This window comes from Euprymna scolopes, chromosome 22 (assembly GCF_053919585.1).
Source record: "Euprymna scolopes isolate OS-2025 chromosome 22, ASM5391958v1, whole genome shotgun sequence".
In the NCBI taxonomy this organism is placed as follows: domain Eukaryota; kingdom Metazoa; phylum Mollusca; class Cephalopoda; order Sepiida; family Sepiolidae; genus Euprymna; species Euprymna scolopes.
The window spans coordinates 72,495,974-72,520,642 of record NC_136503.1 but is presented as its reverse complement, the minus strand read 5'-3'; positions in this window follow the sequence as shown (position 1 = coordinate 72,520,642).

Sequence of the window (24,669 nt, the reverse complement as noted above, 5' to 3'; positions counted from 1 at the left end):
ATTACATTGAAGGCATTGCCAGGGCCGCTGCAAGAAAGGTGGGCTCTCTCTACCGTGCTAGAAAACTACTAACACCCGAAAGTATCCTGTACCTCTATAAGGCCACCATTCGCCCATGTATGGAGTATTGCTGCCACATCTGGGCTGGTGCATCTGCTACTAGTCTCTCGCTCCTTGACAAGGTTCAAAAGAGAGTCGCAAATCTGATAGGCCCTGAACTGGCATCTAAGCTTCAGCCTCTGTCCCATCGACGAAATGTTGCATCCCTCTGCCTGTTCTACAAGTATTTTAGTGGTGAATGCTCTGATGAACTGCAATCACTTGTGCCCCCACGACGCGAGCACCCTCGACAAACCCGACAGGCTACTAGATCCCACCCCCACACTGTAGAGGTCCCTAGATGTAAAAGATCTTTTTACTCCAATAGTTTCTTCCCCAGAACCGCAAGACTCTGGAATTCCATTCCAGGTCCCTGCTTCCCCAACAGTACTGACGTGCAGAAGTTCAAGTGTAACGTGAACCGACACCTTGCTGCCCAAATCCCTACATAGTACCCCAGTAGTTGTTGCCCCTGATAGTAGCCCCCTACACCAAAGTGGCAATTTGCCTTGTTTGGGGTGAAAATGTAATAAAAAAAAAAAAAAAAAAATAGCTCGTATCATTAAATTCGAACGATTAAAACGAGTTAACTATAAGGACTCGAACAGTGAATGCACACAAACGAAATTTCACAATAATAATAATAATAATAATAATAATAATAATAATAATAATAATGATAATAACATTAATAATAATAATAATAATAATAATAATAATAATAATAACAGAAAATATGTGACGCATTAGTTTATAAACCATACGCAGTTTACTAATTTAGATAAGTTGGCAAATATAAAAAAAATAAAAATGGAAACACTCAAACCCCATTCCTTGTATATCGCTCACATTCTCTTCCGATCTCTCTATATCTTTTCACTCCTTATATATGTAACATTTTAGCTTCATATAAATCACCTTATTCGAAATGTGGACAAATTAAAATATAATATTCAAACGTTTTTCACGACCGCAAAAACCGCCCGCGGAATCTGGAAAAAGTGAACAAAATCTTGAAAAATTAAAATATATTTAAGCGTATTTTACGACCGGGCGAAACCTAGCGCCCTGAGTTAGTGTAATATACCACTCCATAAAAAAAACGAAGGGGAAGAAATTTAACTTCACAGCGTTTTCATTAACATTTATAATTAAAAGTTATTGAAGTTGTCGACCACGGTTGATAGCAACATTAAGACAAAAAATTAATTGGCTACTTATATTACACCCCCGGTGCAACAGAAATATAATTTTGAAAAGAACAAGTTTACTATATTTTAATCCGATCCATCCAAAATATTTGGTTGTGGCATTACTAGATCACCTCTGACTTTCCCCTTGGAAGAATACTCGTCCAACCTGGCAGTAATATCCTGGAAATTATTGAACTCTTTCTGATATTGGACTGCACAGGTTGTATGATATCCTTGTTCTATGACACGTAACCACCATCTACATCACGTTTAAATAACATTTTCAATATATGTGCTGAAAAGCAAAATATTTGTTTATTCATAGCCGAATATTTTTCTAATTATATTTAATTTCCTCTTAATTCTTATTGAAATTCTATAGATTAAGGAAATAAATATAATGTTTCTCCATAAATATCTTGTTTCAAACAATAAATTATCAACTAATATATATATATATATATATATATATATATATATATATATATATATATATATATATATATATATATATATATATATATATATATAGCTGCAAGAATTACAAAAATCTAATGTCGTCATCTACCCGGAGAAGGATATACATGCGAATAAAGACCGCTTATGAGGTTCATACTCCTATGAAATTTCCTCCTTCGGAGGAAGCCGGTTCAACCTGAATATGGTTAATGCCAACGGGCACACACGCGCATATATATAATATATATTTAATTATTATAGTAAAAAAAAAATAATTATATATATATATATATATATATATATATATATTAATTCATATACAGTACTGTTTTGCTGTTTCACAGCTAATCAGTGCGGCTAGACAGGCAACTATCTCATCGTCCAAACTACCTCTGCTCGATTTGTTTACACAAAGAGCATCGCTTATACGCTAATGGTAATTCGTGTATCTCTTCTACATATGCTCAACACAAGATAAGGACCATTATAGTCATCCAGATACAGTACTGTTTCGCTGATTCACAGCTCATCAGTGCGGCTAGACAGTCAACTACCTAAAGCCAGGATTGAAACCCGACCGTCTGTACGTGTATATATATATATATATATATATATATATATATATATATATATATATATATAAAGAAAATATCTATAAATATATATATGTATGTATATATATATATATATATATATATATATCCATGATGATTGCAACGTCTTCTCAGAGAAGTGCCACTCCCTCAGACACTTAAAGTTCATGAGCCCATATGCCTGAGGGCGTATCTATACAAAGATTATGTTACAGAGTCTTAGCTTTCTACGACAGCTAAATCTCTCTCTAAGTTAAAAACGTTGAGATCCAGCAACAAGCAAGATAGCCAGCAACAAATTAAACTGCAGACAGCTTAATGCGGGTACTGGCCTCCCCGCTTTATGTTTTTTTTTTTAATCAGAAATTTGCTTCACCTGGAAAGATTTCCTTCACCACGGCTTATGGGAGCCCTCGCCACTCCAAATATACATATATATATATATATATATATATATATGTGTGTGTGTGTGTGTGTGTATGTATATATATATGTGTGTGTGTGTGTGTGTGTGTGTGTGTGTGTGTGTGTACATATTTATAAATATGAATTTCACATTAGTATTTCTCATCGGGGATAGGATTTACAGTTTCAAGCGTTTTTTTTTTTTTACATTTGTTCTCCTAACATTCGATAAACCCTCAACAGTTACATCTGGATTTCGAATTTAGCTATGCTGATTTTATGCTTAATTCTGGTATTTATTATATCGCTCGAACACCCACAAAGCAAGAATACATTTAAGCTATGGGAAGATCCGGAAATTAATAGTTGATGTAGTGTGTAATTGCGAATTTGCCAGCTTCTTGCCAGAAAATATATATTCATTCTTGATCCATACATACAATAAAGCAACGTATATATATATATATATATATATATATATATATATATATATATATATATATATATATATAAGCATTTTCTAACGAAATGTGAAAATATGTTTACTAACCTGTTTGCCGTCCGCTATATATCGACACGCTATTACAATCACTGAAAATAATTCTTTCTTCCAAGCGGATGATGATTTAAAAGGCAATTTATTTAGAAAATAGAAATCATCTTTCGGATTTGATATTTTCTACGATTTTCATACACATCAATGGAAATGAATTGAACTAGCGAAACACACAAACAAAAAAAAAAAAGAAAGAGCAGCGGTTTTAGAGAAAACAACGGGCATTGTTAAGATTGTGTTTATTCAAAATGTGCGTTTATCAATAAAAACAATGTAATTTTAAACTTAAGAATAACAAGAGGACGAAAATGCTGTTCCAAATTCATCTGGGGTGTTGCTTCGTCTTTCAGCATATCAAAATCTTTTTCGGTTGATTGAATATCGAATCCGTTCATTGTTGGTCATGTCTTATTTCAAGAACCAATCAATTTTTATTTCAGTCTATGGAAACTGCTCGAGTCACTTTGTGTAACCTATATAATTATAAAACTCAAATGGCCTTATAACGGGTGTTGTAACCTACATCCGGTATACGACATTCGATTGCGCATGCGTACATAAACATAAACCCATAACAGCGTAAACAAATAAGCACAAATCGCACCATTTGCAGAATTTTTCCTGCGTACTGAAATATTAAGGTTATTATTTAGAAATTATTATTCAACATGGGAAGGTTGGGGATTTTTTGCAACTATTCTGTATTACAACTATACTGTCGCAATTTTCGTACAAGTAAATCAACTTTAACTTGCTGACACCCATGAGAACAATGAACAACATCGATTTTCCCACCGCCTTCTTTTCTTTTAATTTATTCTCCATTTTTAATACACCTTTCTTAAAAGCATTCCTACATTTTCTTCTATAATCTCAACATACATAAATAACCCCGAAAATATGTTTTTTAATTATGCGTTACAAATAAATAATCAACGACACAATAAAACGTATTGTTTTACTGTGTAAGTTTTCAGCGTCCCAATTGTTTTTTATTTCGCGTTTAAATTATCCAAATAAACAATTGTTAATATTTTCTGTTTTTTTACATCGTTCATTTCCGCATTGTCTTAATTAGTTTTATTGACCTTATTATTAATATATAAATTAAATATTTTGCAAAATGTGTCATGAATGTTTGTTTAAAATAAATGAAAAAAGTTACATTTCATTTTCATTTTCTATTTTAAAAGCCAATATTAACATAGGGAGATTGTTTTGAACCATTCTGTAATTTCAACAAACAATTTTATTTAAAAATATATCAAAATTTGAATTTAGCTTTAAGTATTATGGCATATATTCAGTGCATATTTACCTAAAAGTATGGCAAACCATTTATAATTCAATTGCTGTAATTGTTTTTTCATAAATAAACATTTATAAACAGAACGACTCATAGAAATCTATCTATATGTTGTTGTCTTTTTTTAATTTTAATATACGTTCATAGAAATGTTTTTGTTATGTCACAAAAAAAATATTTTCTTTACGTCACAAGTGTAACGCTCATACATCAATTCCATAGCTAATATAAAATACTTACCCAACGGGTCACGGGTAGTCTAGTAAGCTTACAAAATCGAAGTATTATTGTTGCAAAGACATGAGATGCCTATTGACCTTAGTCTTGAAAAGATCAATGCCGTAGGTAGAAGGGAAAAGGTGAGCAGAAAGAGATTTCCCCATATTTGCAGTCCTTAGAAATTATCAACTGGGTAAGAAAGATGTATTACAATGCTTGGCCTTCGGGACAAGATCAAAGTGTAGTATCTGTCCTTCGGGTGCTGCACTTCTATTTCTTGTTCTGTTTCGGTGGAGGAGAAATCCTTCACGACTGAGACAAATTTTATTTTTGTACCTTTTCTCCACGTTAAAAAAACGACCCTAGTGTCTAACTCTGTCCCGTGGAGAGGCATAGTAAATAGGTACAATGAGGTATTTAACAGTGACTGAAATGGAGTCGTCTAAGCCAATAAGTCAGAAGAGCTAGAAATAAAAGAATCAGTGAAATAAGTCAGCACAAGCCATTTTAGTATTTGTAGAAAAGACTGAGACAAGCAAAATCACGTGATCATGTGAGATAGATAGATAGATAGATAGAGAGAGAGAGAGAGAGAGAGAGAGAGAGAGAGGAGATTGCAATGAAGAAACGTGTGTGGGGCCAATCAAATGGCATATACGTTTCTGTTTCTTATCTATAACCTCCAAATTGGACATGGATTTTTTAGCCCAAATCTGGTAATAGTACTCGATGGATAGTCTGAGAGTTGATTTACTGAGATGGAGAGAAAACCTCGGCTGTGAGAAAGTGCTTAGAACGAAAGACAGAGCCGATTTTACAAGAGGCAAAATTGACAATAGATATACTATATCGACCCATAGAAATATTTTATCTGAAAGAAAGGAAAAAAAAAAGATTGAGAGTCGATGTTTTTTTTTTATTGAGAACAGAGCCATCCATAAAAATTACAGGAAGTAAACGGATACGATTCCATTTTTTCTTACCGCTGTCTCAGGTGTATTATATTGTTCTTTTGCGAATGAAACCAATAATAGAGTCTTAATTGGATTCAACAAATACAGTTTTTTTTTACCCAAATCTATAACGGAAGTTATATAAACTTCTACATAAACTACATATTTAAACTGGCTAGAATTGGATGAGCGAAACGCAAAACTAGAATAGAGGGCAGGGAAATCAGCATGAATGTTGATTTTCTGAATAATATTCTCTGGGAGTTCGTTTATATAAACAGTTTGACCTAAACTAGAGCGTTGATGAAAGCCGGCATTGACAGAAAACGAAAATGAAGACACTCCATCCAGAGTTACCTACAAGCTTTGATCAGAACGAAAAGACCTTAAAATGTCAGATGTGACCTCTACAAGAAGACTGTAGATTTTATAGTGAAAGACACACGCTTTCAAAAGTAAGAGGCACGTAAGCATAAAACGTGGTTGTAACTATCAAACAGAGTTCGCTACAGTTCACACGTCTTTCGAACCCACACGCTGTCCAGCATCAACGCAAGGGAAAGCAAATAAAAAGGGAAAGGAACAAAAAATCAATTCGGTTATATTTTTTTGTTTTAGGAAAGTCATTAATTACCGTTATTTTCCGAACAATGCCTGCTTCTCGTATTTACGATTAGTTTCGTCTGCCATCAGATTTATAAAACCCCGCCGTCCCGACACCATCTTAAAAGTCTCTCGCTGCCACCAGCGAGCCACACGTCCATCTCACCCGTTCTGACTTTTTTTTTTCTTGTGGCGCAAAACCGAGCACACGAATTACTTTGAACATGCTCAAACGACTGCTGCTGCTAATGCTTTCTCTCGCCGTCTATCTCTCGCCTGCTGCTATTTTCACACGCGCACATATGCGCTCTTTTACAAGCATGGATTTTCTGATTAAGAATACAGACATCGAACTTATGTTTAGCCACCAGAATCTAATCCCCAGTATCACAGGTTATCAGCCACGGAAAACTGTAAGCTTGACTGGGGAGGAAGAAAAAAATTAAAAGAATGAAAGAAACAAAAAAGGAAATTAAAAGTACGGTGTTATCTTTTGTCTTTACATATAACTTGGTTCGGTTTTACGAAAGCAAAAATGGGTATAAACAGTAACAATAATGTTTTTATGTTAGGAAGCAAATAGTTTAAGACCGTCAGATTCTTTCAGTAGTACAAATTCCAAACTGAAGTGGTACAGGACGACCCTCGGATGAAGAGAGCCTTTAATTGAGATGGATTGACACACCTAAAATTATGATACAGACTTTACTTTGACAGACTGACAAAAAAAAATGATTAATTATTAAACGTAAAAGGTCGGCCGATAGTTGCGTAGATGAAGTAAATTCTGGTTATAGTAAGCTAGCACTTTCCCCCCCCCCCATTTTCCGTGTGACTACCCTAGAACTGGTGACGAGGAAAAACCGTACCTACACTTTTATATTCAGTATTTGTGGTTTACCGCGATTTATTAAAATCCCTACAATTTTATAACTGAAACTTTCTGTGTACGACTTCGTTTCTTATATACTCCGAAACGGCTGAATTGATATTCTTTAGAATTTAGAGAACTGAAGTGTGTAAGTCTAGGAGTTTTCTTAGATACGTTTTGTCTAAGAATACCTCCACTAATTAGACAATCGAAATCGTTATTTTAATTTATGTGTCAATGGTAGAGCCATTTTTTCCATGTCATCGCTTAGCAACAATGATAGAACAACAGGCCGTGAAAATTCTACTGTGAGTAAGTTGATAGCGTGTTTTTTTTGTTTTTTTTTGCATGAAGTTGTCTGTAGATTCAAACTCCGCACCTAATTTGTTTTCCAAGAATATTGTAAGACTGTAAAATTTATGTGGATTTTAATAGTTAAAATAGGAAATTATATCTCTTTTTTGAAGGTCCATTGGACTAGCAGCTGATCCTGAAGAAAGTGCAAAACGATCCACACATATTTAGTGAAAATGAGATTCAGAGGTTTCTTATATGTCGGTTTAACAAAACATGGGCCCCAACCACCAAGCACAAGTTGTATGCCCGGCAATACAAGATAAAGAATTTTTCGCCACTGTTGAGTAATTGGAGAAGTATACAGCGAAAACTACATAAATTCTTCCAACGAATAGACAGTCGATGTTGATCTTATTGTTTTTCTTTTGTTTCGATTACGGTTAAAGATTTAATCCCCCCAAGCTTGCCAAAGTACTTAGTTTTGATCTGTAATAATTGCTGATAATGGAGACAAATCAAAGAAATTGGATTGTTACTTGCACATTGAATCAACTGTGTGGAGACTACGTTGATCAGTAAGGTGCTAATATAAACGTAATTTATTAAAATAATGTTAGGATTAAAAAAAAGAAGAAAATATAAGAATTACAAAAGATACAGATTAAAATAAGCATAAAAACGGTATCAAAGCGAGGCTGGATAATATTGCTAGTGAAATATAAAAAAAATATGTAATTGACAATTATACAATTAACATGATTATACACATAAAAATAACTCTTATTTGCACTGTTATAAACACAACGAGGGCAAATAATAAAACAATTAATGTAAATAAAGTGTAACTAACGCGTAAAATAAGGGAAGATGCTAGCTGCCGATAACCAAAGATCTACTTATTTAAATCTCGCAGACAGATAAAATTACTATTACAAGAGTAAAACGATGTAAATTCTATTAGCGGTTTGCATGACCCAGTCTCGAAAATACTAGTTCAAACTGAAATGTGAAAACACCGGCAAAAATACTATTTTAAACTTAAGTGTAAAAGAACGTCGATATTTCAAATTTAACGTAGACAGAAATACAAAAGGTGAGATGAATTCTTAATAGTAATAAAATAACACAAATGCTATTTACAAACAAAACCGCAATATAACCACATACACTAATTGCTTATATATTCTGAAAGTCGAAAATATGATCTGAAAATTAAGCATGATATAACTACGAGAATACAATTTTAAACTTAAGCGTAACACGACCCAGTGAACGCTATTTCAAACTTAAGCCTGGCAGAAGAGCAAAAACGATATGCAAGTCAAAGCCTGATATAACAACGAAAAAACTATTTAACATTTCAGCGTAACTTTACAATAAATATAGACTTTCAACTTAGACATGACATAAGAACGAAAATGAAGTGAGAAACAAAAGCGTTACATAACAATGAAAATACTATTTCAAGATTAAGCGTTACATAATTAAAGATATGCTATTTAAAAATGTGTTCTATGATAATAAAGATGCTAATTAGACCTAACGCCTGGCATAACGATGAAAATTATGTTAATGACTAATAATAACTACGAGATTACAATTTTAACCTTAAGCGTTACGCCATACTTAATTTATGAGTTAAGTATGGCGTAACGATTACATTTATAAATTAAGTATGATGTAACGATTATATTTGTAAATAAAGTATGACGTAACGAGTATTTCCATAAATTAAGTATGGCGTAACGATTATATTTATAAATTAAGTATGACGTAACGATTATATTTATAAATTAAATATGACGTAACGATTATATTTATAAATTAAATATGATGTAACGATTATATTTATAAATAAAGTATGATGTAACGATTATATTTAGAAATTAAGTATGACGTAAAGATTATATTTATAAATTGATTATGACGTAACGATTATATTTAAAAATTAAATATGACGTAACGATTATATTTATAAATTAAATATGACTTAACGATTATATTTATAAATTAAATATGACTTAACGATTATATTTATAAATTAAATATGACGTAACGATTATATTTATAAATTAAATATGACTTAACGATTATATTTATAAATTAAATATGACTTAACGATTATATTTATAAATTAAATATGACGTAACGATTATATTTATAAATTAAATATGACTTAACGATTATATTTATAAATTAAATATGATGTAACGATGAAAATGCATGTAATTTCAATATAAAGCGTCCCAAAATGACAAAATTGTGTTTCAAATTAAAGCTTGACATAATGATGCAGAGTCAAGTGAAAACTAAAACGGGTAAGAACAACGAAAATGCTTCTTGAAAACCAACGTGAGGGACAGGCCAACCGAAAGACAAAGCTCACTATGATAATCGCGGTCGTATATAAAAAATAATTTTAATTTCCCGCCTGAGATTCCTTTTAGCATTAAATTTGCTTCAATCCCCCAATTCAGTGGTACTCATTAAGTTCGAGCAACAGTGGCGACGCCTTGAATTTACACTGGCAAATCATGCAACTTCCTTTTAACGACAGTTGAAATTGTTTGCGTCAACAAAAAGAAAACGAAAAAAAAAACACGCAATGCCGTTCAAAATACCTGTAATTTAGTTGACTTCTATGCAGATAAAGTAACAAGAGGGCTGCATTAAATTGAAAAAAAAAAAAGGAAATGAAAACAATCGCAATTTTCGGAATACAAACAATCATTGAGAAAATAGTGAATTTTCTATATCACAATACGATTTATCTGCATTCATGCAATGAGCTATTTACATAACTCAACGTCGTTTTTTACATCACAATCGCCATTTTTCAATGCTTTATATTTAACGCATTGTTTATTGGTATTTAGAAGCCACTGTTCTAATATTCAGTGTAACTTTCTGTTGTAGCTCGAGACAACAACAAAAAAATAACGTAGAACAGATATGTTGAAGTTCAACATTGTTGAACTCAAGAAAGTATATACAATATTTACATATAGTCCTTTTGTTATAGTCATGGGGAGACCGTCCCTGGAGAAGGTGTCAGCTGGGTGGTCGTCGACTCTTGATCTCGTGTCTCTCTGAGTCTCTCACTGAGTCTCTCGTTGGGTCTCCCTCGTCTTTTCGGTGCCAACCATATTTATATAGTTGACACTCAACGTATGCTTATAAGGTGGATTCTACTACCACACTTTCACAACGTTTTGGTCAGTATAATCTCAGATCTTTTCAAAAGTATCTTCTACCAGGAGTCTGTACAATTTCGAACGGAACACTTTGTTTATTCCACGGAAAAAAAAAACTGTTCTCATTTCATAAGCCATGATTGGGTAAACGCCCCAAGTAATTCGCAATTATATTTTTAATATAACCCGCATTGACGAGCAACACTTCAATCTTCATAAGGTGTAACTTGCACTTAAGTTTTACCATGAACTTCCTCACTACGTACGGATTTGACATAATGCACCCTTAGAAGGTCATAGATTACATTAATTGAAATCTTGTGCTAATAACACTCACGATCAGAATAGCCGTCTGTTCTGTAGCGTTTGGTGAATTATCGCTCACAACACCGGAACTATTTACATGGCGGTCATTTTTACTTGATCACTGTTTTGTTTTCCATACTAATGAACGTCTTTTGCTGAAGGAGATTTACTCAATTAGCATGACCGATATAGACTGCTTTCACTTAAATTTAGGCAATTTATGCTCAGCAACTGTCGCCATTTCACGTAACTTAGCTCATCCACTTCCATAAAACAGACCACACTATGTACGTTTTCGCCTAATGGTTTTACGCGTTTGTTGCAGTGAAAGCATACGATATTTGTTGTGGATCTACCGCAGTACACTGAAAGTAAGTTTCGCATCCTTCAAGCTCTATCGTCTTTAAGAATGGTCTTAAACTCTATCTTCAATTGGCATTTATTCCGTAGATGCTTAATTTTCATGCCTTGCCACAATTAGTTCCCCGGTTTCCAATTTTCCTAAATTTAATTAAATTAAAATATAAAAAGGGATTTTTAATATTTTTGATTCATTTGAGATTTTATCTGTTCTTGCTTTAATTAACTGGTGGATTTTGTCGTCCGATATTTTTTGTCCGAACCCCTAGGTATATATATATACATATATATATATATATACGCGGATTTTTTTATATTCAAAAGTAATGGACTAATGAAGTCAACGAGGTTGTTAGATAGTGCTCAATAAAAAGAGCTGATAATACTTGTTTATTGTTATATAAACATGCTCACATCCCTCTGCTACAAATAGACACTTGTTTCAATCAAACAACAGATATCATCAGGCAGCGACTTGACTATTCAAAAGTTCAATGAATTTATTGAACTTTTGAATAGTCAAGTCGCTCCCTGATGATATCTGTTGTTTGATTGAAACAAGTGGCTATTTGTAGCAGCGGGATGTGAGCATATTTATATAACAATAAACAAGTATATATATGTATATATATATGTATATATGTATATATATATATATATATATATATATATATATATATATATATATATATATATATATATATAACATATAACTTTCATGGGTGTAGGAGATTTATAGATGACCTTATATGTATAAACGATAATGATGAATTCGAAAAAAAATAAACATCTTATATATCCAAACGAATTCAAATTGAATTGTGAACATAGAGGGCAACAGGCTACCTTTCTGGATTTAGATATGAAAATTGAGGATGGGATCTTTCTTGATGAAATATTTGATAAAAGAAACGCTTTCCCCTTTAAAATAGTACGTATGCCGCATAAAAATAGCACCTGCCCTGTTTTTATGTTTATGGAACCATTATGTCAGAGTTTTTTTAGCTCGCGTTACTTTAAAACTAACAGATTTTATACCACCAGTTTCTAACTTAGTAATAAGGATGATAAAACAAGGTGGGGATAAAAATAAAATATTTAAACAGTTAAATAAAGCATTTGTTCGTTATCCTGATGCTTTTGAATAGTTTAAGATAAACCAGACTATATCAATAAAGGAAATCCAAAACTATATTAGCAATGTATAAAATGTATTTATAATTACACATAATAAAATAATAATAATAAAAAAATGTATATATGTAAAAATATTTTAACCTTTATATATCTAATTTTAAATAAATAAGAATGTAAATATACTAAATATTAACCATAGTGGAGGTGATAATATTTAAATGGATTCATCCGTAATCTTATAAATACAAGGCTGATAAATTAAAAGATATATCCATTTTAAATGTGGAAATTGATGAATCACACAGGTAAGAAATTCATTTTTATAGTATGAAAAGGTTAGTAACTGCAATTAAGAATAGGAAATTGGAACAAATGTTTGTAACATGTCTTCTTTTTAAGATTAAGGGTGGTGGTGTTTGATCAACACTGCTGGGGAGCCATGATGTAATATACTGTTTTGATTTTAAATCCCCGAAACAGTGTTCCATGGTAAACAACTGATGATCCCTTGAAAAATAAATTATTTGTACTATAGTAAATTCGAGAACGAGTTGATCCAGTGATTGCAGGTGATTAAATGACTTACTGACTAGATGGTTTTCTAACGAATGATAAAAAATAATTTTGTGTATAGTTTTAAAGGTTAAAAACTTCAAAGACAATATATATATATATATATATATATATATATATAGTATGTGTGTATGTACATGTAAAAAAATCCAAGCCTCTGTAATTCATATCAACGGGACTGTTGTTTTTCGTCGATTCGTACGTTGAGTTATTTGGGAAATTATGTGTGAATTTGGAAACATCATTATCATCATCATTATCATGTACTGCATATGTGTGAGTCTAAAACAAACTTTTTATTTAAAAAAAAATCCAAGCGTCTGTAATTCATGTCAATTTGACTGCTGTTTTTCGTCGATTCGTACGTTGAATTATTTGGAAAATGATGTGTAAATTTATCAACATCATCATAATCATTATCATACACTGAATATGTGTGAGTCTAAAACAAACTTTTTATTAAAAAATAGGAAGGAGGAAAAACATCAGGAAGGAAAAGGGAAAAAACGGTCGAGCTGCTGATCACTTACTATGTATGACTTTTGGAAGGTTCCTTCATGTGAATTTTACATGTATCTCTGTGTGTACCTATGTATAGGCATATGTATGTATGTGCGTATTTGTGTGCCTCATTATGGTTGCATGTGTGTGCACATGCATACGTCTGTTGACGTACATCTGTATGTACGCATGTGTTTATTGTCATGTGTATGTGGGGTGGATAGGGATTTCGTAAGCCGTGGTGAAGGCAACCCTAGATGAAGCAAACCATAGATTAAAAAAAACATAAAGGGGGAGCCCAGTACCTGCATTAAGCTGGTCTGCAGTTTGACTTTTGCTGACTATCTTGCTCTTGCTTGTTGCTGGATGACAACATTTATAACCGAGAGAGAGATTTAGTTGTCGTACAAAGTTTAAACTCTGTAACATCATCTGTGTATAGATACTCCCTCAGCCATGGAAAAGTTGTGACGCGTGTAGGCCTGAAATGTTGGAAGCATGTAATAATTCATTTGCCATCATTATATGTATATATACGTATGTATAGGTGTGTGTATGTTCATATACAAGTGTATGTATGTGTGTATATGGATGTATATATGTATGTGTGTTTATGTGTATGCGTATGTATATGTGTACATGTATGTATATATGTATATGTGTTTATGTATATACGTATATATATTGCTTGTGTGTATGTGTATATATGCATGTATGTATGTGCACATATACATGTGTGTATGTGTATATATATGTGTATATATGCATGTGTGTATGTATGTATATGTATGCATGTATATGTGTAGGTATGTGCATGTTTCTGTATGAGTGCATATTCATGTATGTATATGTATATGTAGGTAAGTGTATATATATGCATATATGTACGTGTGTGTATATGTATGTACATGTGTATATGTATGTACATGTGTGTATATATATGTGTGTATGCATTTGTATATGTGTGTATATTTATATGTATGTACATGTGTATGTATGCGTGTGTGTATGTATGCGTGCGTGTATGTGTGTTATGCATTGTGTTTGTATGCGTGTATATATGGGTGTATGTTTACAGATGTGTATGTGTGTATATATCTATGTATATTTGCATGTATATATATGTATGCCATTGACCGTGTTGTGTATGTTTATGTATGTATATGCAAGTGTATTATGTATTGTGTACGTATGTATGCATATACGTGTGTTATATGCATGTGTGTATGTGTATGTATGTGTATATATGCATGTATGCGTGCATGTATATATATATATATATATATATATATATATATATATATATATATATATATATATATATATATGCATGTATACTAGTGACCATCTTCAGTGTCATGTCTGTTTCAGCGTGTGAATTTTTCCGGCAGCACTAAAGTCATTTTCGGCTCATGGACTCTCAGTGCCTAAGGGAGTGGCACTCGTCTGACAAGACGTTGCAATCATCATATGTTTATATACTAGTGGTCCAAAATTTTTCTCGATTTTGATTCAATTACTGATTCTGTCTTGAATTCCTGATCCGATACGATTCCCGGTTCTGATTCCGATCCTTTTTACATTTCTAAATATTTAATTAGTGATTTTTTCGTCTTTTTTTTCTAAAACCTCTTCATGGCTGTATATATTTTTGCAAAGAAAAAATGTACTTAGTGTGTGTGTTGGCGGGACTTATATTAAATATACGAGGGGATTCTAAATATTTTTCTCGGATGTTTTCCTTTTAATTGATTGAAAATAATGAAACAACTAAAGATTCATTTCTCTTTTAAAACAAAGCCGATTTGCATTTGTCATTAGGTGGCAAAATTCTATTTAAATATTTCGTAAACAATGGAAAATAATCAACGATTGTTATGCAAAATAAAACGGTATGGGAACAGAATAGTTAACAAAATCTCCTCTCCATTTTAAACATAATTTTTTAAATAACATAGTTACTATATAGAAAACAATTCCTAGCTTAAGAACGAATGTGAATGTATTCTTAACTATTTTATACGTTCTCTCTACCAAAGAATGTTTATGTGTTTACCCTAATCATCAATATTTTCCATGTTATTACTACTAACAGTGTCAATGTAGTAGATTAAGTTGTTTTAATGCAAAAAAAAACAATAAATAAATACAGATAATTATAATAGAAATACCTTTTACTAATATTGTGAGAATTTTACACTACCACACTTGGCTAAAAATGATATTTGTCTTTTGTTTTTTCGACTTTCATTTTGTTTTATGCAAATTGTATATGGACACCTTTAAAATCATTGCCGGAAACAAGCACAAACAATTATTTTTAAATGTAAACTTAAATTCTGACTGGCAATGTTGTAAAATTATGTGTAATCCATTAGAACCCTAAAAAAATCTGGCATAATTTATTTCCATGGGGAAAATAATTTTTTTTTTTTAGTGTTCTAAGATGCTACCATGTCTCTGAAATGAAAAATCATTTTACGTCCAATTAATATTGCTTAACCGTTTCTTAAGAAGGATCTTGAGATCCGATTTGCTGAAGGAAACATAGTTGGTAAAGAAGAGCAACATCTTATTGAGAAGGAAACTAAGAAGTAGCGGGAAATTCTAGCTAGATTGCTGGGCATCATCAGGTTTCTCACCAAGCAGAATCTGGCACTACGGGGTCACCGGGAAGACATCCATAATGATGAAAGAGATCCAGAAAATAAAGGGATTTTTTTCAAAATGGTAAATTTATCGGCCAAGTATGACCCTGTGATCCGTGAGCATTTGGTGAAAGTTAACCTAGGAAAGAAAATCTCTACTTCTTATCTGTCACTAGAAATTCAATATAAATTTGTGAACATTTTGGCAAAGCAGGTGAAAAAGAAAATCATCGATCAGATCAAAGATAGCGAATATATTTTCCATAATTTTTATAGTATTCCTGATGTATCTCACAAAGACCAGATGAGTGAGGTGCTGTGCTACGTAAAAATTGACAAAAATAAAGTGAGATTGGAGGAGTCGTTTCTACGCTCCATATAGACAAAAGGCAACCGAATGGAGGACATTTCTAAACTTATTTTGAGATAACTAAAGAACGATGGGAGTCAGATTGGTGACTGTATTGGTCAGGTATTTGACAATGCTGCTATTATGGCAGGCTACCGATCGGGTGTGCAGAAACGAATCTCCGAAATCAACCGAAAACTCTACTTGTGCCATGCACTAATACTTTATAAAATCTGGCTTGTGTACATGCCGCTTCTGTAGAGTTTCACTGTTACATTTTTTGGCATACTGAACCGATTATTATTGTTCTTTCTGCATCTACACATCGCTGGGACGTTTTGATTCTATTGACTGGTCTAAGTATCAAGCGGACTATGGAAACTAGATTGAGGACTCGAGCAGATGCTGTAAATGTTGTGGTAAAAAATAATTGTAAGTCCCCAGTATCCTGGATCATCTCAGAGAAGACGGAAAAAATGCAACTACAAGATCAGATGCATTTTTAATTTTAAAATTAAATTTATTTTCGCGGTATTTTCGTTTTCGTTTCTTTTATTTCTGAGCTTTTGGAAACGTATGCTCCTAGAAATCAATGATGTCCAGAAGTATCTTCAAGAAAAGGGGCTGGATCTGCAACAAATTATGGCAGGCTGACGGTGTTGAGAGATTGTCTTCTTCAGAATAGAGAAAAGATGGTGGCCACTTCAATAGACGTGTCAAAAAACTCTGCTGTGAAATGGGGATAGGCAAAAAGAAAAGAATGGGCGGTGAACGATTGACTGATGTAGTACTGGGGTTAGATACTGAGTTGAGATGAGAAATGCTGTCTGCCATATACAGGTTTACTGAAGAAATATCTTGCAGATGTAATCAAGTTCACAATCTTGCAAGTAAATACGATTTTCTTACACCATCAAATTTGCTTGCTGATAATTATGATTGTCAGCTTGGTGAAGTTGACGAAGATATACAAAAAGATCAATTCTTTGCCGAAAGGAAGACTTTACAGTATTTTGTGAAAACTTCAGGAAAGGATAAAATCAATTAACCTCTTGAACTTTTGAACTTTATACAGAGATACCAGCTTGGGGATCCGTCCCTAATACTGTGATCTTCTTGCGCATTTTCCTAATTCGAGCAATTAGCGTTGCTAGTTGTGAATGCTCTTTTTCGAAACTGAAACTCATAAAAAACTACTTTCGATCAAAAATTAGCAATCTTCTATATAGAGAGGGAAATTGTTTATAGTGTGAATCTTGACAGAGTTATTGATCATTTTACTGAAAAAAGCGCGAAAAGTATGTTTGTACATTTTTAACCGACGTAATGCCTTGCGATAGTTCTCTCACAGAAAATAAATTTATAACCTTATTTTCAAGTCACATATACATTCATGTAAAAAAATTTAACTATTTTTATAAAGGGTTGAAACATTATTAACAACAACAAATTTCTTAAATTTCGCGCTTAAACAGAGCGAATACACACACGGATTTCAAAAAGTACGGATTCAATACGTTTTTTCTCTTCGGGAGGCCCGACTTCTTAATAACAATAGAAAACTACATCGCACTATTCTTTCCTTGATACAGCGATGATTTTTTGTAAAAATTTGGAAATATCAACAATAAAAAAGTAAATAAACATAATTGTATCATTTCTTAACCATTTCATGTTTCCAAATGTTCTCATTTTAATTTATAAATTCAAATTTTAATTTTTCTACGATGTATGACTTTCCATTTCCTAAATTTTGCGCCTAAACCAAGCGATTACAAACAGGAATCTCCAAAGCGCCGATACAAGACTTTTTTTTTGTTCTTCAAGAGACTGGATCTGTAATAATATCCTGATCAAGAAAAAGAAGGGAAAAATACATCGGCTTATCCTCTCTTTTATACAACCCTGTTTTTTTTGCAAAAATTCGGACTTTAACAACAAAATTAAATAAAAATGATTTTATCATATCATAACATTTTCAGGTGTCCAAATGTTCTCATTTAAATTAATTACCATATTTGTTTATATAGCCAATTAATTTAATTTAACATTTTTATAATGTGAATTATACGTTTTCGTTTGGAAAAAATATTTGGTTTCTTTTGTTTTATATTAACGTTTACATAATTCCTTTCAGATTAATGTTTACATACTTATTAGTATTACTCAAATTATTGAAAAGAAATTGTTGAATTAAATTAAAATTAAAAAGAAGGGGAACTGTGTAAAACTTAATCCGAAGGGAACTGTTTAAAAATTAGTTCAATGAAAAACGATGTTGTGAGGGCTTTTGGGAATTTTAACGGTTTTAACATGTTGTCATATGCCAGTAGTAGGCGGGGGGCGGTAAATCAGCTAATCATTTGCCAGCAGGGGGGCAAAACAGGTAATCATATTCAAGTGGGGAGGGCGGGAAAAACATGTAATTATATGCCAGCAAGTGAAGGGGATCAACACAGTTAATTGGATGCAGCGGAGGAGGACAAATTTTTCGACCGCCCCCGGGCGTCAAAAACTGATGCTATGCCACTGACGCAGAGGTACCTTTTTCCAGAAAGACTAAATACGAAACCATGCACAGAATTGTTTCTGTTTGCCCCCGTATTACATCAGTCACCTGCTTTCTATTACCTCACGTTCCGTTAATCTGAGTGCTAATGGATTCTCGAACATGCCCAATGTCATTGCACAGATTTGCAGAGGGTAGAGGCGTTTACATTTCCTTTGAAAGTACTGATCACCCACTGCCAACTTGTTCTCGATACTTATGTATAAATATATTTTTTCTTTTGCCTTCAAAAACGTTTTTTTTTTTTTTTTGCATGTATATAAATGCATTTCTTATAATATAATGAATATATTTCTTTTGTGTGTAAAAACTTGTGGAGAAACTTTAGTTTCTAATAAACAAAATAAAAACATCTATTATATAAAGGGAAAAGGTTTATGTTTGTATGCCCGCTTAAAACTTTTGTCATCAGCATCTAAGCAACACGAACACGATAGCGTTAGAAATAGTGATATCTCGGGCGCATAATATTGAAAGATTAGAAGAAAAACAAATTTTCAATTATTTCATGTAGAAATGTTTTGTTTTAAGGGCGTGTCAGGTAAAATTCTTGGTTTCCACGCTGTTGGTAAATCGCGGCATGCATGAACGGTTGATTCGTTGATTAATTTTTAAAAACCTTAATTTGTAACATCATAACGTCTGTCGTCGTTGTTGAATTAATCGCTTAAGAACCTAATTTGTGTTCGCTTCTAGCTGACGGATTTTTTTTTTTTTTTTATAACAAATTTTGCTTTCGGTTTTGCTTCTGGCTGATGGCACTGAATTCCTGGTTTATTTTTGTGTGCTTTTTATTAAACATATTTTACGACCAGGCAACGCCGGGCGTCCCCCTATGCTAGTCCTATAGAATAGGCAGCCCATTTGATTAACCGCTCACTTGCAACAAAGATATCATATTTATCATATATCCGTCAACTCGTTATCGGATGAGTAATGGTGTATAAATATCCGCCATGCATCCTCTGAATAAATGCTTTGAGTGTTTGAGATCAATGTAAAAAAAATAGTGGAGACCCTTAATCTTTTATTGTCATTATACTTTCTCCTGTAATGCCATGCTAGCCCATGTTAAACAGATAAAAATTATAATGGGGTCGTTTCACATTTAAAGGGATTTCCTTAGGATTTCAGCCGTTTTCACTACTGCTATCTGTTGTAATTCCTCTGCCTTTCCCTGTTGAAACTAATTTCTCTCATTTCTTCGAGGTTTTCGGAATTGTCCCTAGTGCTTCTACTGTTGTTGGTGTTATCTTGACTTTTTTATGTTCCATCAGGGATGCAACTCAGGGATGCACCGATAAGTGAATTGCTTGGTTACCGATTAATCAACTTACTATAATCGGGTAATTAACGGGTGTTCTCATGTCGATTCATCACCAAACTTTATAGTCATAAATGTTACTAATATTAATTGATTTCTATGGTCAATGAAGACAAGGTAACTACCTTTATTTTTTTATTTTTTATTTTTTTGCTTGCAGGCGGAAGTTTGCTGCAGAGACGTATGTTTACATTACCGGTATATCCCGATGTTAACGCGCTTCTTTGGAGATGGTAAGACAAATAATAAGCTATGGAAAAATGCGTCTCCTTTTGCTTTCAATCAAATCAACATTATTATTTTCTACTTTAAAGTACTGTCAAAGAAAATTATTAATCAATTTTTTTAAGTCTTCAATGTCGAGTAATTATACGATGAATTAAGATCACGTGCTAATCGAAAATAAAACATTCTCTATCAGCGATACTCGTGTTCCTAATGTCTGAACATGTGCGGAAATTACCTATGTGCATATAGCTTTTACATTCCTAGTTTAGACAATTCATATTTTATTAGTATCTATATGTTATTAAAGTAGCGTTTGTGTTATTTTGTGTGTCATGCTCCTATCTTTTTTCTTTCATTTCATTCTTTCGTTTAATTGCTATGAGCTTTAATTTCTTGTAATAATAATAAATTTACTAAGGATTCTACAAAGGCTTTTGTCTCGGTTTCGTTTATAGCTGATTGCACTCAAGTTATATATATATATATATATATATATATATATATATATATATATATATATAAGAAAAAGCAGTTAATAAAACATGTTAAAAAAACTTCGAAAAAAAGTTAAAAACATATTTAATTTTAAAAATGAAGCACTGAATAAATGGATAATCCTTAATCCGCGAAGTTTCGAAGATTTTCCTGACTTCAGTCTTGCCTCGACAGTCGAGCTATATATTTGATCCATTTCCTTTTTACGCACATTTTATCTTTCTTTTAATAATATATTGGAATTCTTTCCCATTCTCTTGTACTTATTTGTGAATTATTTCACGAATTTATGTCTTTTGGATTACTATGGATCATCTTCCAATGACACGGTTCCCTGGGATTTTACTTGTGCAAATGGAAATTAAACTAACTTTCTAGGAATATGCATCTTTGGATTTTACCGTCATTGGAAATTTTACCCTTCCCCAGACTATCCATTCACATGAAATCACTTTTTATTCACCCTATTCCCTCTCCTTCACTTTTTGTTATCAAGTAAGATCTATGACTTACTTGTAGTTTCATTTAATACTTTTGCAAGCAAAATCAGATCCTGTATTTTGCTAAATCCTACCCTCTGATAAGAAGGAAAGTATTACTTCGAAACTCCGCGGATTAAGGACTATCCATTTTTTTAGTGTTTCACTTTTAAAATTAAATATGTGTTTAACTCTTTTCCAAAGTGGTTTTAACATGTTTTATTAACTACTTATTCTTATAAGCTCTATCTCCTATTTGGTTTTATCGAACTTTTGCATCTGGTTGAGATTACTTTATAAATATTAATTATTTAATATTTATAATTGACTTTAGTTTTGCCCTCTTGGATCATTTTGTTAAACTTAACTGTAATTCTTATTTATATATATATATATATATATATATATATATATATATATATATATATATATATATATGAGCAAACAGTTAATAAAATATGTTAAAAAACACTTTGAAATAAGTTAAAAAAATATTTAATCTGAAAAGGAAGCACTAGATAAATGGATAGTCCTATTTGGTTTAATCGAGCTTTTATATCTGGCTGAGATAATTTTATAAATATTAATTCTTCAATATTTATAATTTACTTTTATTTTACCATCTTGGATCATTTTGGTAAATGGGGGTGTTTGAATGTGTGTGTGGACTTCTCAATAGAATGAAGTATACAAATTGAACAAAGAAGGGATGTTAAGGGACTCACCTGCATGAGCTGCACCGCGCTGCGTCAACATATAAGACGTTGGAAGACAATGATCAGGATTTAAACCACAGTGGTACTCCTGCAGTATTTTACCCACCGATTTCACGATCTTAGCCGAGCGTTGATCGACATCCGTCGGAAAACGCCGGAACATGGCGAGCGGTACGATACTCTATCAGCCAATCAGGGCGCTTCAAACGAACGCGCAGCAGACGAATAATTTTCATTGAAATTACACACATAGCGTTTCATTTCAGTTATTTTATTGTTCAAAGTAAAAATACACAGCCTTTCATTTCAGCTATTTAATTTAGCGATAAAAAAAAAAAAATCGGGAGCTGTTGGAAACATATTTATGCGAATTTATGTGGAGACAAAAATTTGGACACAACCCTTCTTTTGTCTCCATAATAAATCAAATCGCGGAAGGCTACCCGGTTTGGGAAGGAGCTTCTTTCCACATCCTCTGAAAACCCTTTGCTCCCTACTTTGCCTCTCTACAGTCAGTAGAAAATCTTCCAGTCGGAACTAAAGATAAACAGTAATTGTTGTCCCCCCCACAAGCATTACTGAAAAAAAAAACCCAAAAAAACAAAAAAAACATTGTTGTTACTGTTTAATAACGTTTTGTTAAAAACACAAAAAAAAAACATTGAAGTGTTTATTACTGTTGCTTACCCCCCCCCCAAAAAAAAAAGCTATCGGAAAACAAAATGAACCAAAAAAAAAAAAAATTCAACAAAATAAATTTATTTTACTTTAAAAAAACTTACGGTAAGTGTTTGTGATTTATTTTATCCAAATTTTTTGTATTAATTTTATCCATTTTGTTGTGTGTGTGTGTGTAATATCTTTTCCTTGTAATGTTGTTGCTATTCACATACTTTTAGCGTTCTTCTTGCACCGTAGCTCCGAATTCTCGGCTTTCGTCGGCGTTAACGCCGAAAGCGTTCGTCAACGCTCGGCTAAGATCGTGAAATCGGTGGGTAAAATACTGCAGGAGTACCACCACAGTGCCGGGAACCTCCCCCCTCTCAAGAAAGATGCTGATTAATATAAGGCCTTGATGCCAAGTGTGGGTAACTAAACGTGCAACCAGCTTATACTAAGAATGAATGGGAGCAACTTGATTAACTTCTTGTTACAGTTACATGTTAGGGGAAATCACTTTTGACCAACAGAGATATCAAAATTACCAAAGAGAAAAACCCTTTAGAAATGCAGACATCAAGGCTTGATAGAGGAGATTAGGATCCAAAAGAAGAATCTTCGTATGCAAATGAAAAATGCCTCAGATGCCGAAAGACAAACACATCGCCCTCAGTAAAGCAGAAGTTGCCAGGAAAAAAAGAATAAAAAAAGCAGAAGAAGATCAACGACAAGCTCTTTAAAGGGCATTTCCTGATCGTCATATCGTTATGCTAGTAGCCCAAATAAAGAACCCTGAGTGTAACTAAAGAAACTCTAAAGCAGTACTTCAGGGAAACATTCTCAGACCCAACATACAAACCATCAACAAAATCTCTTGTTAGAAGAAAACAGGAAAACAAAAAAAATAGTTCAATGTGAAGATCCTTAAAATAAGTTTTTAAAAAGTAGTCAAATTCAAGAGCAAAATCGTCACCAAGGCAATATCTCGTTACAAGAAATGACCGAAGCTTCTAGCATGACTCCATAAACTTCGAAGATCGGCCTGGAAAAAACAAGAAGATCAGCACCAACTGGATGAAACCGGATGGTGTTTACATTCCAAAGGAAAAAGACTTCAGCTCCATCAACCAGTTTTGACCCATCTCATTTCTCACTGTTGAGAGGAAAAATTCCTGTCCGTAATGGTTGCTAGGCTGGCCAGTTACCTTCACAAAAATAACTACTTAGATGTGTATGTGCAAAAGGGAAGTATACTAGAGGTTCCCGGTCGTTAGAGCATGTCACTATGATCTTGGAAGCAATTCAGAAAGCCAAAACCGAGAAGTAAGACCTTGATGCCATATGGCTTGATTTCGCAACTGTCTGTGGATCTCTCCCACACGAGATGATCCAGATGTCCCCTCAATCATATCATGCGCGGCCCAACATTCGTAAAATGCTGCAGATGTACTTTGATGGTTTTCTGATGAGATTTAGAGCAAAGGAATACACAATCAGCTAGATCAACCTTGGACGTTGAAATCGCATTTGGCTGTGCTATCTCTCCAATACTTTTCGTGCTTGCAATGGATATCAT